The sequence below is a fragment of the Mobula birostris genome, chromosome 10 (genome assembly GCF_030028105.1).
Source record: "Mobula birostris isolate sMobBir1 chromosome 10, sMobBir1.hap1, whole genome shotgun sequence".
NCBI classification, from domain to species: domain Eukaryota; kingdom Metazoa; phylum Chordata; class Chondrichthyes; order Myliobatiformes; family Myliobatidae; genus Mobula; species Mobula birostris.
Genome location: NC_092379.1, coordinates 14,634,288 through 14,640,287, shown reverse-complemented (window position 1 = coordinate 14,640,287; position 6,000 = coordinate 14,634,288).

Genomic DNA, 6,000 nt, shown 5'->3' with positions numbered 1-6,000 from the left:
TTGTGTTATCGGGGTGTATGGGGCGCCAGGGAGGGGTAGCGCCTCTGGTGGGGGAACATGTCGCGTCCTTTTCAAGGTGGTTAGCCCACCTTTGGTCCCCACCTGGCACTCAGCTCTCACCTGTGGCTCCCCGTAGCTGTTTGCGTGTGACAGCGGCCACACCCTGGGCAACGGCTTCGACGAGCCGGCTAAACCAGGTGAGGGTAGCCGACGGGTCTCAAACCCTCGGTGAGATAGGGAGTTGTCTATCCCAGCATGTGAAGACAGACTCCGGCGGATTGAGCGGACAAGACCAATGGAAGGTCCAACAGTCAAGAAGGCAGTCTCTGCAAGCGTGGTGGAACGTGTAGAGCAGGACAAGACACAGACAACGTCCTGGTAATCCACTGCAGCTAGTACCATCTCCAGCCGTCTCGACTCTGTCTTGCCACTGGATCCAGATGGGAATTGGGAAGAGAGAGTGAGGCTGATGCTGCACAACTCTCCCTCACTTAAATCCAAATCACGCGCTAGTCTCGAGACCATCATAATGGTGTCGAGGTCCTCATCAACATTGACGATGGACGAACATACATTCAGATCTGCACAACAGAGTTGTGCATGACAACACAGTCGTGAGTATATAGTGAATAGACGAAGGGGCTCAGGACACAGTCCTGGGGGGGCTCCTGTGTTGAGAGTCAGAGGGGCAGAGGTGAGGGAGCCCACTCTTACCACCTGCTGGCGATCTGACAGGAAGTCCAGGATCCAGCTGCACAAGGCAGGGTGAAGGCCGAGGTCTTTGAGCTTCTTGTCGAGCCTGGAGGGAATTATGGTGTTGAATGCTGAACTGCAGTCCAAGAACAGCCTTCTCACATAAGCATCCCTCTTCTCCAGGTGAGTGAGGATAGTGTGTAGCGCTGTGGCTATGGCACTGTCTGTCGATTGGCTGTGCCGGTAGGCAAATTGTAGGGGGTCCAGTGTGGGTGGTAGCATGCTGCAGGTGTGGTCCTTGACCAGCCCCTCAAAGCTTTTGCTTATTATTGGGGTGAGCGCAACAGGACGCCGGTTGTTCAGACCTTGGTTTCCTTTGGTACAGGGACAATGGTGGATGTTTTGAAGCAGGAGGGCACTGGGAGAGGGGGAGATTAAAAATGTCTGTGAACACACCAGTCAGGCCTGCTGCGCACACTTTGAATACTCGCCCTGGGATGCCGTCTGGACCCGCTGCCTTGCGGCTGCTGATGTGTTGGAATGACGTACACACCTCAGCCTCGGAGATGGCCAAGCTGCAGGTCGCATCAGCAGCTCTCCTCAGGGGTTCACTGTTAATGACTTCAAAACAAAAGTTAAAAAGCTCTTGCAATATACATAAAAATGCTGGTGAGCACAGCAGGCCAGGCAGCATCTCTAGGAAGAGGTACAGTCGAAGTTTTGGGCCGAGACTCTTCATCAGGACTAACTGAAAGAAGAGATAGAAAGAGATTTGAAAGTGGGAGGGGGAGGGGGAGATCCAAAATGATAGGAGAAGACAGGAGGGGGAGGGGTGCAGCCAAGAGCTGGACAGGTGATTGGCAAAAGGGACATGAGGCTGGAGAAGGGAGAGGATCATGGGACGGGAGGCCTAGGGAGAAAGAAAGGGGAGGGGAGCCCAGGGGATGGGCAAGGAGTTCTAGTGAGAGGGACAGAGGGAGAAAAGAGAGAGGGAAAATAAATAAGTAAATAAATAAATAAACAAACAAACAAACAAATAAATAACAGATGGGATACGAAGGGGAGGAGGGGCATTAACGGAAGTTAGAGAAGTCAATGTTCATGCCATCAGGTTGGAGGCTACCCAGACGGAATATAAAGTGTTGTTCCTCCAACCTGAGTGTGGCTTCATTTTGACAGTAGAGGAGGCCGTGGATAGACATGTCAGAATGGGAATGGGATATGGAATTAAAATGTGTGGCCTCTGGGAGATCCTGCTTTCTCTGGCGGATGGAACATAAGTGTTCAGCGAAACGATCTCCCAGCCTGCGTCGGGTCCCGCCAATATATAGAAGGCTGCATCGGGAGCACCGGACGCAGTATATCACCCCAGCCGATTCACAGGTGAAGTGTTGCCTCACCTGGAAGGACTGTCTAAGGCCCCGAATGGTGGTGAGGGAGGAAGTGTAAGGGCAGGTGTAGCACTTGTTCCGCTTACAAGGATAAGTGCTGGGAGGGAGATCGGTGGGAAGGGATGGGGGGGGTATGAATGGACAAGGGAGTCGCGTAGGGAGCAATCCCTGCGGAAAGCAGAAGGGGGGGGAGGGAAAAATGTGCTTAGTGGTGGAATCCCGTTGAAGGTGGCGGAAGTTACGGAGAATTATATGTTGGACCCGGAGGCTTGTGGGGTGGTAGGTGAGGACAAGGGGAACCTTATCCTAGTGGGGTGGCGGGAGGATGGAGTGAGAGCAGATGTGTGTGAAATGGGGGAGATGCGTTTGAGAGCAGAGTTTGCATGGAGTGGGAGAGATGCTCTTGCTTGCCAGGGAGAGAGGCAGCGATGTTGTCTGTACTTAGAAGTCCAAAGTGGTGTGCAGACCGATGAAGATGGCGCCGAGTACGGCAGCCGTGTTGCGCGCTTCGAATCGGCATTGCGGTTTTCTGCTCGTTTCTCTGCTCTTTCCCGCAGTTCTCGTACAAGAAGCTGAAAGTCATATCAGGTACAATCGACTGACTCTCCCGAACATCGGAAAGATAGCATTCATTGACAACGAGCCACCTTTCTTCCACTGGGAACCCCCTGACCCGCACGAACCGCGGGAGGTTCATTCACCACGCCGACGCTACCGCAGAAGCGGCGCTGGAGGCGGTGAAGAAGAGCCGGCGTCCTGGTTAGGTTGAGAGGGAGCTCTAATCGGCCGCCGCTCCCTAGCATACTCCTGGCTAACGTCCAGTCCCTGGATAACAAGCTGTGGAGTTGAAGAGCCAGAATCACCTGCCAGTGGGAAACAAAGGACTGCAATGTCTTGTGCTTCACCGAGACCTGGCTGTCAGAGGAGATACCGGACCAAGCCATCGAACTCACCGGCTCCCTGTGTTCTGAGCGGAGACTTATCTGCAAAAAGTAAAGGGGAGGGGTCAACAATGCTTGGCGCGACCCACGTAACGTGCACACTCATATCCCTTTTCTCCCCGGATCTGGAGTATCTTATCCTGCCAGGTTGGCCATTCGGGCTGCCTAGAGAATTCAGAGCTGTTATTATCATAGCTGTGTGCATTCCGCCACAGGCCAATACTGACCTGGCTCTCAAAGAAATATACGAGACCATCAGCATCCAGGAGACCGCGCACCCGGAGCCCGATTTCATTGTCATTGGAGACTTGTGTGTGTGTGACGTGTGGCCAAGTGGTTAAGGCGTCAGTCTAGTGATCTGAAGGTCGCTAGTTCGAGCCTTGGCTGAGGCAGCGTGTTGTGTCCTTGAGCAAGGCACTTAACCACACATTGCTCTGTGACGACACCGGTGCCAAGCTGTATGGGTCCTAATGCCTTTCCCTTGGACAACATCGGTGGCGTGGAGAGGGGAGAGGGGAGACTTGCAGCATGGGCAACTGCCGGTCTTCCATACAACCTTGCCCAGGCCTCAGTCAACATCGAAATCAAGGAACAGCCGAAGGAGACTTTAATCAAGCGTCACTGACTAAAGCTTATCCGAAGTTAATATCTTTGGATACAACAGGGACTTTTACGAGACTCTTAGATAGGTACACGGAGCTTAGAAAAATAGAGGGCTATGCGGTAGGGAAATTCTAGGCAGTTTCTACGGTAGGTTACATGGTCAGCACAACATTGTGGGCCGAAGGGCCTGTAATGTCCTGCAGATGTCGATGTTCTATGTTCGATGAAGTTCTGGCACCACATCCAAGTGAATACATGGGGAGGAAGTATATTTGACCACCGCTACTCTCCCTTCCACAACGCCCACAAAGTGCGCCTCCGTCCGCCATTTGGGAAGCCTGATCACTCCTCCATCTTGTTCCTACCTGTGTACAGGCAGCGGCCACAGTGAAAACCATCCACTGCCGGTCCGTCCAATCAGACTCCATGTTACAGGACTGTTTCGATGATGTCAGCTGGGATGCATTCCGGCTCGAGGTCCTTTCTGAGTACATGGAATTGGCCACAGGCTTCATCCGGAAGTGCACTGAAGATGTTGTCCCCCAAAAAAATCGGTCTGGGCCTAGCCCAAACTGGAAGCCTTGGATTGATAGTTTCGCGCGTGCCGCATTCACCGCACGAGATAAAGCCTTCACCTCCAGAAACCGACAGGAGCTCAAGAAATATCACGACGATTTACAAAGAACCGTCAAGACAGCAAAGCATCAATACAGGGACAAAATCCAGGCACAACTCTACGCCAAGGACACACGCAGCAAATAGCAAGGTCTGCACACTATTTCAGACTTCAAAGGGAAATGCAGCGGGTGGCCAACATCGCTGCCTCTACGTCATTACACCACCACGTCATATCGAGTGCTTCGTTAAAGAAAAACTAAGCAGACCACCATCTGGGCTCCTGTGTGTTTCTCTCGATTAGTTCCTGGAGTTACAAAACATGACCCAAATGTTAAAAACAAGAGAAAATCTGCCGACGCTGGAAATCTGAGCAATACACGCAAAATGCTGGAGGAACTCAACAGGCCAGGCAGCGCCCACGGAACGAAGTATAGCTGACGTTTTGGGCGGAAGCCTGTCGTCAGGGCTGGTGAGAAAAAGCTGAGGAGTAGATTGAAAAGGTGGCGGGGAGGGGAGGGAGAAACACAAGGTGATAGGTGAAACTGGGAGGGGGAGAGATGAGGTCAAGAGCTGGGACATTGATTGGTGAGGGAAGGGGAAACCTGACAAGAGAGGACAGAAGGACGTGAGAAAAAAAGGGGAAGGAGCACCAGATGGAGTCGATGGACAGGCCAAGACATAAGGTGAGAGAGGGAAAAGGGGGATGGGGAATGGTGTAAGGTGGCGGGGGGGGGGGGGGTGCCATTACCGGAAACTCGAGAAATTGATCTTCATGCTATCAGGTTGTGGGCTACCCGGATGGAATGTAAGGTGATGCTCCTCCAGCCTAAGTGGGGCCTCATCATGACAGTGGCCATGGATTGATGTTCCCAGGTTTTAGACCGGGACTTTCACTTGGGATTGTCAGGCTACAAGAATCATCTCACTGCTCTGGAGCTGGTAGGATTTGAGATGCAGTTTCGTGGCGACGTAGAGGGGGGAGAAGCCACAGCAGTTCCTCGGCCCCCTCCCCGCTTCCGGAACTCGGATAGCTGTGGAGCTCGGTGGTTGAAACTTCTCCTCCGGTTTTGACAGCGTCTGCAGGACTTCACTCCCCTCGTTCCTCATCTCCTGATGACCAACTGCCAATGTTCCCCAAGAGACAAGAGTGTTGGATGACCACAGTGTTGCCCAGGTGCTTCAAGATTGATCTGCATGCTAGGAAACGGAGGGAGGGATGGGGTCTACTTAGTTACGTCCTTTCCTCGGAAGTAAAATTAATGAAAAAAAAACCTAGCAGGGGGTGAGGAGCACAAACTCTGCTCAGAGGATGATACAAGCAAGATCTTTGGACCCAAACACACTCGCTGTGTACAATGTCATGATCAGACCAACTCTTCTTGGGAATCCTGGGACACAGCTCAGGTTTCCAGATAACAGATAAAGAGAGGGGATTGTTGTCGGTTGAAGCATGTCATTATTATTTAGTAACTATTACCTCGCCTTCACACCTGTTAGATATGAAAGTTACCAGGAACAGGAATAATACAACTGGGTTTAATCGAAGCAGGCTGACCCTTTTAACTCAGTTTTAAAATACGTTGGTTGTTCGGGGATCCAGTGCTGACTCCAATCAGCGAGGACCTGAAATTCTTGTTCTTCGCAGATATCCATGAAAACTGAAGAATGCCCCAAAGAATGAGGGACAGTAAAAATGTTAGAACCCCAAAGCCCCCCCCCACTCCTCCCTCCCTCACATAAGCAACAGCAAAGCA